This window comes from Podarcis tiliguerta, assembly GCF_965153285.1.
Source record: "Podarcis tiliguerta genome assembly, chromosome: 5".
Classification (NCBI taxonomy): Eukaryota; Metazoa; Chordata; class Lepidosauria; order Squamata; family Lacertidae; genus Podarcis; species Podarcis tiliguerta.
Window position 1 is genome coordinate 43178624 of NC_139538.1, and position 11514 is coordinate 43190137.

The window sequence follows — 11514 nt, forward strand, 5'->3', positions numbered from 1 at the left end:
CATCTGAACCCAAGCTCATGGTTAGTTTTTCTCCAAAACCATGTGCAGTAGCCAAGGTTTGGTCTTGTAACAATATGAAAGAGCCACTAGTTATAGCTTGAGTAGATTGTGGGCTGAGGGAAACAAACCAGGTCTCTGAGTTTGGCTATAGTGACAAGTCAGACTCTGGCTTTACTTCCCTGCAGGAGTGGAAATTGCACCCGCATGCTGCACGTTCACATTAAAGCAGTGCTTGTTTTCAACTATGGTTCAATGAGTCACGCAAACTGAGCCACTATTTCACATGAAGGAATCCAGACAGATTGTGCCACATGACAAATAAAATTTAATAGAAAACAAATAAACTTGTTCAGACACTCCTAAACATTCCCATACACGTCAGAAGTAAGATCAGTGAGTTCATTGTGACTTGCTCTCAAGTAAGGGCACATAAGATTGCAGCTTCAATTTTATTAAACCATTTAAAACAGTTAGCCAGCTCCTCTTTTTACACTCCAGGGCAACATTTTGAATGTAAACTCTTCTTTGGGAGAAGGAGATTAGGTTGCTGTTTAAAAGTGTTCGGTGTACAAATAGAGTGTCTCTGTGTACGTCTTCCTATACACATATAAATGTAAGGCTGCCATCAGGCTGCTGTTCACACGGCCATCAGTAAGTGACCATGCCAACTCCACTGTGACAACAGGATGGCAGCCCAGGCAAGTTAATTAACCGAGGAGGGGAGGCGTTTCAGAGAGTGGTTTGGCAAACCGCTCTCTGAAGTGCCTCCCTGCTCCAATAAGTGCAGCTGCAGTGAGGATTAATGGAGGGGGTGAGCCACTTCAGAACGCTGAAGAACCTCCCCTCCTTGAAAAGGGGTGAGGCTTGGGGCAATCTGTGAAGGGAAAGGTGAGCAGGTGGATCAGGTGTGAAGGTGGGGTTGCCTAAGAGGAAGATTGGTGGACAGGTGCAGTTGGCTAGTGGAGTGAGCCTTTTGTGAGTGTATATAACTGGTAAGCATGCCATACATACATGCACACTGGTTTTATAGAACACATTTAGATGAATATCTGTGAGCACAGGCAAGAGTAACATACCATATTGTTACTTCCCCACTGTTGAGTTGTGGGTTGACATAGCAGACGACACAGCGATTTCTCCAAAGCAGCTCTTTATTTTGTAAGCTGGAACAGAACTAAACTGAGGAGCTCAGTCAGCCTGCTTATATAGAGCTACAGAACAATTGTAACTGTTGCAACGTTCTAAAACTATCCAATCACTGAACGTCACTTTTCAATCCTTCATTTGCATACAAAACTATCAAATCACTGAACGTCACTTTTCGATCCTTCATTTGCATAACTATCTACAGTATCCCCCTGCTGGCCCAGGGTGAGAACTTCAGTACATAACACCCACCACCACCAAGTTAAGATGCTTCTTCTTTGGGGACAGAAAGCACTGGAAACTTGTGACATTTCATATACACTCAGTGAGCATGGGAAACACGTGCATTTCTCCAAGGCAGCGGATCTGGTAACCAATATCAGATCACCGGAGAGATTCTGCACCCACAAGGAAGCTTTCATCCCACAGCTCTCTGCTCCCTGCTCCTGTCACTGCTTTGCCCCCAATCTGCTTCTTGGATTCCTTGACAAACATACATCAAACACACATCTTCTCCAAACTCTGACAACTCTTGTGTTTCAAACATTCCAGAGATCTCTCTGTCTCAGTAAAGTAAACCATCTTCTTACAATTAGCTCCTGTAAAAAGACATTCAGCCACCCTGGACCATTAACATTCTTTTGTCAGATTTCAGCTGTGATCAGGCGCCACCGAAAGAGGAAAAACTCAAACTGATGGTTCCATCCACAGTAATCAGGCAGCCCTATCACAAGAACAACACGGCATATTATGATTCTTGCTAGAAAAGAATCGGCTCTTGTTAATCTCTAACTATGGGCAGCATTAAGACTGGTGCATGCACAGCTCTGAGCACAGCTATTTCCAAGACTGAAAGGAAATGGGAGATGGCAAAAGGAATGGCACAAAAGGGGGGAGGTGTGCACGTCCCTATGAGCCTGTGAGCCCTCATGGTCAAAGAGGGGAAGCCAATTCAGCTGTACCTTGGAACTTGAATATAATCCGTTCCGGAAGACTGTTCGACTTCTGAAACGTTCGAGTTCTGAGGTGTGGCTTCCAATTGGCCAACAGCTAGGTTTTTGCACAGTGGAAGTCACATCAGACATTCGTGTTCCGAGGAACGTTCAAAAACTGGAGCGCTTACTTCCGGGTTTTCGGCATTCGGGAGCCGAAACCTTCGAGAATGGAGCCATTCGAGTTCCAAGGTACCACTGTATTAAGATCCTAGCAGGAAGGTCACACACTTTCTTTGGAGCAACAGATGGCAATGCCTCAGCTGGGCCTAAAAGACGGTATGCAGAGCTGTAAAAAAGACAGTAACAGTTTATCCTAGGTCCATGTGTGCACATTTGATGATCTTAAAGTGACCATCCTAAAAGACCCATGTTATTCAACATCTTTATAAGTGATGTGGATGAAGGAATTGAAGTCTACACTCCTGTCTCCCAGAGATGCTACAGCTACAGATGCTACATCTGGAGATGCTACAGACTGAACCTGAGATCTTTTGAATGCAAAGCACATGCTGAGCCATGACCCTTCCCCCAAAGACAGTCTCAAATGTTTGATTCAATCTCATCCAAGGATACAGAAAGCTTTACACAAATCCAGCTACACCACTGCCTGGTCCCTATCTTCCTCAGGTCCAGCAGATTACATCAGGAGGGATCCAGCTTGTCCAAAGTGCTCCAAATGAGCCTTCTAAACTCATATCTTATTTTTTCCCCACCTCTCTTTCTCCTCCCATTGCTCAGTAATTGCTTTCCAGGTGTGATGCAAAGGTAGATGCATGGGAAAGGATCAGAACTTTATTTGTTCAGACCCACTTCACTGCTTGAAGACAATACCCAGAAAGCCTTTCATCCTGGCTGCCTCCCGAGTTTGGAACAATGCAACAGCAGCTTGGTCCCAAATCCCTCGGCTTGTCAACAGTACCTGCCCCAGAGGGATGACCCACGTTTGCCCTGTGATATCAGACTTACAACATCCTCTTATTTAGAATCAGAGGAGGAGCTCTCTCCCTCCTCTCTCTGCATTGGCAGCAATTAAGTTCAGCAGACTCCTTTTGTAGGAAACACTTAGCTAGGCTCATTCATTATTTCTCTAAGTCACCTCTTGCCTCACGCAACTGTAGTACAGTTACCCACCCACCTGCTTTTCAGCTGTACTGTAGAACAAGTGGAGGAGAGAACTTTGTTCTGGAATGGCTCCAAGGGTCTGGCCTATCTCTGTTCTGCGTGTTCTTTCGTATGCTGCCAAGGAGTGGAATTTGGTGTTTCAAAATGAAATATTGTGAACTTAACTGTTTGGAATGTATCACCCTGCAAAAGGTAAAGAAACCCCAACACTCCCAATTCAAGAGAGCACTACGCAAAAAATGCATCCTGGTCAGCCAGTTCCTAGTAACCATGTGGAAGACTTAACACACAATGAACCACTGAAAAGTATTTTCTCACAACTCTATTCCACATGGCAGGTATAATATTTTGAAAGCCATTTACCCCATCTGCATAAGCCCATAATCTTTAAGGCAGCATGACACACATCCCTGATGACAGACTGCACTGATGTGGATACATGGCACATATTGCACAGGGTCTTCCCAGTGGTGGCTCTCCATTTAGGAGCAATTTATTTTACTTATCTATCTATCACGGGGAGCCACTACAGAAAAGGCCCATTCTCATACTGCCACCCTCCAAACCTCTTGTGAAGGAGACACATGAAGAAGGGCCTCAGATGATGATTGCAGAGTCCAGGTCGGTTTATAGGGGGAGAGGCAGTCCTTGAAGTAAAACCATTTCTGTTTTACCCAGGCATCTGATGGCTGAAATATGCCATTTCCAGCAATGTTTAAAAGATTCACTGTGAGAGTATGTGATGGTTCTTAGATCATTTTAATACGTTTGTAGATGTTTTATATCAATATTATTTTTAACATGTTTTTATTTGTATTGTTTTATTGTTGTTGTGTTTGCTGCACTGGGCTCCTTTGGGAGGAAGGATGAAATAGACATTTCACAAATGAATACAAATAAACATCATACTAAAACAGATGCAAAATGTACTAAGTTTTAAAAAGCACTGCGGTGTGGACAGTGCTGCTACAGGGAAGATTTTTCGGCAGCCTCCGTATGAAAGCTATAATGTTCCAATATAGTCTCCAGAAATCCCTGAAATCCTGTGTGAACTTAATCTTCTTTTGAGAGATTGCCTTGGGCACTTGAAAAGGCCCAGCTCACATGGCACATCATTTCCTTCCATTTCCTTCACCATCCTAAATTGTATCACGTTTTTGTTAATGCTGTCTCCCCCAGCTTGCTAGAAAGCCTGCCAGGGTTCTACCTTCTGCTGTGGTTTGTCTCTGGAATGTAAATTGTTGAAACGTGTATTCGCCTACTTCTTAATCTGCCTTTCCTGCCTGATATTTGTCTAATGTTGTTAATGAGAGTCTGATCCACACAGGAGCCAGCAGAGGTGTGACAGAACTGTGCAGCAAACTAGGATCAAACAACTGTTTTGTCAGGTATGTTAGCCTCTGTTCTGTCGTGCTAAAAGGGATGCATGAGAATCAGCCCTTGTCCCCTTTTGAGCCAAGCAAGGAGCTGGCAGACCCTCCAAGTGTTCCTATTTTCCAGAGACAGTTCCAGATTTACAGAAAATGTCCTAATTTCTGTTTTTTTTTTTATAAATGTTTTTATTAAGTTTAACATAGGAAAAAATAAAAAAGCATACAATAAACAACAAACAGAACAACAAAAATACACAATTACAAAAAGAAAAAGGAAGGGGGAAAAAAGAATAAAAATGACAAGAATAAAAACAGTTTTATCTTCATACTGTTCCTTGCATTAACTTGTTTCTCCGACTTCCCCAAGCCTCCCTTCCCTGTATTCCAAGTCATACCATCAGACAGCAAATCCCTTCCCTCTGTCTTAAATAAATTTTTATCTTAATTTGAATATCCTAATTTAGCTTATTCAATTCTTACATCTTAAAATGTTGGGTCTTTTAATCTTTAAAATTTTTAATTAATAACCTTGTTACATTCAATCTGATGTCTTCTAACATTCATTAATCTTATAATATTTCTGTAAATAATCTTTGAACTTCTTCCAATCTTCTTTCACCGTCTCTTCTCCCTGGTCTCTGATTCTGCCAGTCATTTCAGCCAGTTCCATATAGTCGATTACTTTCATCTGCCATTCTTCCAGAGTGGGTAGTTCTTGTGTCTTCCAGAAAATGTCCTAATTTCTGATTTGATCCCGGAATGTCCCACTTTCCAGTCAGATGGGCAGGCTAATAATAATAATAATAATAATAGAATAGGACATCCCTATTTCCATCAGACAAATGTTGGAGGGTATGCTCTGGAACTCAGAGACCAAGGAGCTAAACTCAGAGACCAAGGAGCTATGATATCAGCACTTAGTAGCTAGGAACTGTTTTTTAAATGTCTATAAAAGACCTAACAGTTCCTCCTTTGCCTAGAGCTTCTCAAAGCTGAGATCCAGAGCATGCATAGGGCTTGCCTCTTCTGCCATGTTGGCCTGAGAGATGGGAGACCTCAAGCTCTGTATCGACAGGCCTGAGCACTGCCGACATTCCTGTAGTCCCAGATGGTGGGTGGGAGTGTTCAGAGATGGGATGGATGTCGCAACAAGGAACAGTGGGATCACAGTATTGGAGCCTCTCTCTGGGAATGCAGCCTCTGCTTGTGAGTCAGGAGGTACTGAGTATGCAGGTTTCCCATAGGGTCCTGCTCTCCCTTCCTCAATAGAGAAGGCTTTGTTGGGGCTGAGGTCTGAATCCTGATGGGCCCTGACAGTCTTGCCTAGTCTGCCAATTGCCAAATCAGCATCTTGTCATTCTGTGGTTCTTGCTTTTCATTATCTTTTCAAATCATTATTCATTATCTCAGTAATAGAAGGGCCATAGCTCAGTGACAGAGCGCATGCTTTGCATACAGAAATCTCCAACTTCGCTTTCTGGCATCTCTAGAGAAAATAAATAGGATACCAGGTATGGAGATGGTTAGCAGGTAGCCTAGGGGGCCTGAGCTGAGCCCCCGATCTTTTGCACCAGGGCCTGATCTCCTGCTCCTTTTCCCAAACTGCAGTGCTGGTGAGAACCCATCCACCCACCTTCTTAATTTGCCCAGAGGCATCTATACATATAAATAAGTACATGCTAATTTTATGCAAATTTCTGCCCATGCCTTGTGTTGGACACATTTAGTAAAGCAGATCCAGACAGAACAGGCAAATTGTGTCACATGTCACAGGAGTGTGTGTGGAGAGAGAGAGAGAGAGAGAGAGAGAGAGAGAGAGAGAGAGAGAGAGAGAATACAACACAGCGTCAGCCTCAAAAGATACACCACTCTAACAGGGAAAGAAGGGAGATTCCTTTCTCCAGCCAAACATAGTGACCAATAGATAGAGCCAGGAACCTCATTTCATTTTCTTAGCCTCCTCCTGTTTTCTTACCATACGTCAGCAAAAGCCTACCTTACACAATATACTGTCTCCAATAAATTAACTTTTCAGAGGTGGGAGAATTCTTTTCCACAGCTGAACCTCCAGTTTGATTAACTATATCTCCCTCCCTTTATTTCTCAAGAGGTAAAGTTAAGCATTTCTGAGCCAAAATATCCTGTTCCTTCCACCCACTTCACTTAAGGAAACAAAAACAAAAAACCATCAAAGGCAGAGCCACACAGCATTTAGCCAAGATCAGAGTGAACAGATTAAAAAAAAATGGTAGCCATAAAAGCACCAGCTGTGCCATGCAGTGCCAGAGATTAGGAAAAGCCACCATTTTCCATAACAAAGCCAACGCTCAAACAAAAAGAAGTGCAACTTGTTCACGGTAAGTCTCATTCTCTCTAGTCCTCCCTCCTTTCCTTCTAAGCAACCAGGGCTGTGAACCCACTCCCACTTATTCCACATCCAGTGTGCTCCCACAGCTGGTTTGGGAAGCAGTGTACACATGGCATTAGCCACAATCCATATCTTCACTATATATATTCTGTCATTTCTTAGGAAACCCTGTTTCAATGTGTTTTTCGAAAGGCGAGCTCCAGTCCACATTGAGAAAAAGAATGACCTTGCTGGTGATGTGTACACAGCCCAAGTCACATAACTCTCACCACTTCTGTGTGTACAATCTGAGCAGTCCTTTGATATAATCTATCAGGAGCAGATCAGTCAGTCTCCTTGTTATTTAACACCCCGGCCACCCATTGTTCTGGCTCCCAAATGGCGTGAAGAGTGCTTTATTTGTTATAAGCAACTCAGCCCATTGGCTGGGCCAAGCAGCCTGTCAGCCAGGGCCACCTGGGTGCACACCCATAAAGATGAAATATTATGCCCATAATCCTTTGTTTATCCAAGGATGCTGTTTGCTAAATCTCCAGCAGAGGATCCAATCTGTGCAGTTGGGACTACAACCAATAGTCTTTATAGGTTAGCCAGTTCTTTAATGTCTCGTTTATTTTAAAGTATTGTTCCGCTCTCCTCTCCTCTCCTCTCCTCTCCTAGTCTTATTCTTAATAAAATCTATCTGTAATTTGGCTTTGAGGCTGTGACTGTATTGGTAACAAGAAAATGTGTGCCTCAGCTCACTGGCTCCATGTGGACTTGCGCCTAAGGAGAAGCACAAGGAACACAATTTTCTCTGGTCCTGTGGAGGCAGGAGTGTGTTAATAGCAGGCCACCTCACCCAGGTAGAGAACTGGCTCATAGCTCTGGCCTCCTTTCTTGGCCAGAATCAGGGGAATAAGGAAGGTGGTGTGGCAGACTAATGAACAATGTTGGCATGACTGGTCTCCATCACAGGGCATTTGTGGTGAGATGGGCACTACAACTGGCATATCCAGAACAAAACAGAACCCCTTATATTCCCACAGATTCTGGTGTCACTGCCTCTGAGACCTAAAGTTGCGCAAAGTAAACATATGGCTCCATTTCTTACCATCTCATACTTGATCTCAGCCAAAAGGCCTTCTGCTTGTTAGGCTGCTCCCAGACCTGAGGCAAGGATGAGCTGGTTGGCATCCGTCTGTCTCAGCAGACAATGGAGGACTGTGAGTAAGATCCACCTCCAGCCAAAGAGGGCCCATGGCACAACACAAGGATAAGTACCTCCAACTCAAATAATCAGTCTTTTTTTCATTTGGCTGGATTGCAAGTTTACCCCACGCAAGAGGGCAAACCAATCTCAAGCTCCTTTGAGTACAGTCAAAATACAAGTGATGCTACTGAGCGCCACCAACATTTGGGTTGTGCATAGCCACTAAGAGGCATTAGTATATGGTTACAAATTTGAGGGGTGTTTGCTTGATGTTTCCCACACTGTGTACCATCTCCCCAAATTGCCTATGTGTTCACCAAGACAGATGTGAGAGGCCTAAAATTGAAAATGCTCACAGGCAAAGCTACTCATGGAAACAGCGATCCACATATCCATTAGTGCCCTGTGGTGGACACAGCCATAGTAAATGTCATCATGAAATAGGAAATCTATGTGGTGCCATCTTTTCAGGCTGAATGAATTCCCTTAATGTTTAAGGTGCATTTCTGCTGCTCTCTCCTAGGCCTGCCTGTCCGTGACATGTGATTGGAGCTTGACACAAAAAGAGATTGTACTAAGTCAGCAAAGAACTGAAATGCAATACTAATGCCCTTTCCGTAAGCTGCTCAAAGCAAAGGGAGCTCTTTCGCCATCTCAGAGGTGGCTGCATTTCAGTGATTAGTAGATAAATGTGGGCTTATAAATCACAGTGAAAACAAGGCCAAGAAGAGTCCTGAATACGGGAGAGCACTTCTGAATTGACAAACCTTTGGACAATAGGATCTCTGAGTCAATTGCCTTGGAAGCTTCTCTTGCTGTTCCCCCTGGATTCAGCATTCTGGCTCCGTCTCTGGGTCAAACTCCACTGTGCAAAACTGCCTGACACAGCTTTGCTCACGCCAGCCACGTGGGTTATTTTGGTCCATTTCCTCCTGCACTGCAGCAGGCTTGTGTTTGGCTCAGATGCTCCTGGCCTCATTAGAGGTCTGGATGGTAATTGGGAACAGCCTGTTTTGCTGTCCAAGACCTTCCACACTGCAAAAGCCCCAGGGGAAGCAGGGAATGTGTTTCCCTCTGATGTAGCCCACACCTCTGCACTTCCACTCCTCAGTAAGGTGTGCATTTTGCTTCAGTCGCCAAAGCGTTCCACATCCTGCAGCGTTGGGGGAGCTTTCGCCTGCTTCCCAACCAAGCTTATTAATTTAATGAGGAGGAAGGCTCCCTCTTAGCAATTACTGCGGCAGCAAACTCCCCCTGCAACCTTAGCCTAGCTAGAGAGATTTTGAAGTGACCTGGTGACCACATGATATGCTTGAGGCAAAAGAAAATACGTACGTTTGAAACATCAGCTGCCTTGGCAGGGCAGGCGCCGTGTTTGAAACAAAAACGGCCCTATGCTAGATAAGCAAGTGTTCAAGGAATAAGTTTTGCAATCAGATCAGCAGTATAATTTCAGTGGTGGAATGGATTCTGGGTGCAGGGAGCAGGCAGGTGTCGCAGTTTTTCACACAGCAATTTTTACCCTTGCTCCATGATGGCAAGGCAGTTGCTACAGAAGAAGTGCTCTAATGAGAGACTCAGCAGCACAGCCTATCCAATGTTTTAACAAGCCTTATGTCCAACAGCAAATAAAACAGGAGCCTACACCACCTTTGTTCATGGAGTTTTCTTGGCAGGGATACTGGAGTGGCTTGCCGATTCCTGCTCCAGGTGGATCACGTTTGGTCAAAACTCTCCACTATGACCTGTTCATCTTGGGTGCCCTGCTCGGCATAGTTCATAGCTTCTCTGAGTTCCTCAAGCCCCTTCGCCACGGCAAGGCAGTGATCCATGAAGGGAATTATTGAATTATGGTGCTGGAGGAGACTCTTGAGAGTCCCATGGACTGCAAGAAGATCAAACGCATCCATTCTTAAGGATATCAGCCCTGAGTGCTCACTGGAAGGACAGATCGTGAAGCTGAGGCTCCAATACTTTGGCCACCTCATGAGAAGAGAAGACTCACTGGAAAAGACCCGGATGTTGGGAAAGATGGAGGGCACAAGGAGAAGGGGACGACAGAGGACGAGATGGTTAGACAGTGTTCTCGAAGCTACAAACATGAATCTGACCAAACTGCGGGTGGCAGTGGAAGACAGAAGTGCCTGGCGTGCTCTGGTCCATGGGGTCACGAAGAGTCGGACACAACTGAACGACTAAACAACAACACCACCTAGCACCTCACTGAAATCTGCTAGTGATCCTTACTTACATGCCAAATACAGTATTTGCTGAAATGTCAAAAGATTCGGAGACTAGAGCATTTGTACAGTATAGCTGAATGTACAGTATAGGTGAACCTTTCAGGACCATCCAGACAGGTGTATTCTGCAACATGCTCTTGACATTATAATAGTGCATTAGTTGTGAGTTTATTCTGCTTTATTAGTTGCTCTGTGATGCTTCCTCCATCTGCCATATTACTGCTGTCTAGAGTGGCTATAGCATAACAAAGGCAGGGCATAAAGAAAAGAAAAGAAAAAAGAAACCAGAACATATGTGGCATGAAAAGTTACAGGATTTCAACAGGAAGCTACAGGATATACACTGACTGGAAATGAAGCAGCATGGTTGCCTCAAAACCTTTGCAGGCACAAATTACTGAAAACGGATTGCATATGACCACAACAGGAGTACAAATCATCGTAAGGAAGGGCCACAGCTCAATGGTAGGACATCTGCTTTGTATGCAGAAGGTCCACGTTTCAATCACCAGCATCTCAAAGAAAGGCTGGGTGTGTACCAGTATACAACAGCTTCCTGTGTTCCTACAAATGCCCATAGGTAAGACTTGATGGTTTGGTGTATGTGCAAAAGTCAGAATTTTCCATATTTGGAAAGTGCCATATTTGTTGCCAGCATTAGGGGATTTCTCTGTGTTAGAATGGCAGTGATCCTGGCTGCAGATTACATACTCTGTGTTGTTCTGCTGCATAGGTGCCTGGACTCCTGGCTCAAAGATTAGCCCTGACAGCACCATTGCTTCCCAATTCAGTAATAATGTAGGCCCTAATTACAGATCTTGGTGCACAGAGCAAGGAGCAGTTCCAAATGCAGCCATCAAAAGATGGTGCTTTATTTACTGTACATCTATTTCCTGTTTCTACTATTCCTAATATTGTTTGTATAAAGAAGAACACAAACCACAGTATGCTTCCCTTTTAGTAGCATACCTTATTCTCAATTTAAATCATTGGAAAATAAGACATGCCGCATGATTCCATTCATTTTTACTCAGAACTAAATCCTGCTGAGTTAAATTGGACATTTCCAAGTAGG

The 11514-nt window shown here is 44.1% G+C and overlaps 1 long non-coding RNA gene across 1 annotated transcript; it reads left to right on the forward strand.

Annotated features, from left to right (window-relative positions):
* Window positions 1-752: 752 nt before the first annotated feature.
* Window positions 753-9786, forward strand: LOC310678186. Its single transcript, XR_014511680.1, has 3 exons — window positions 753-888; window positions 4591-4651; window positions 8720-9786. It is a non-coding gene; the product is annotated as an uncharacterized lncRNA (long non-coding RNA).
* Window positions 9787-11514: the final 1728 nt, after the last annotated feature.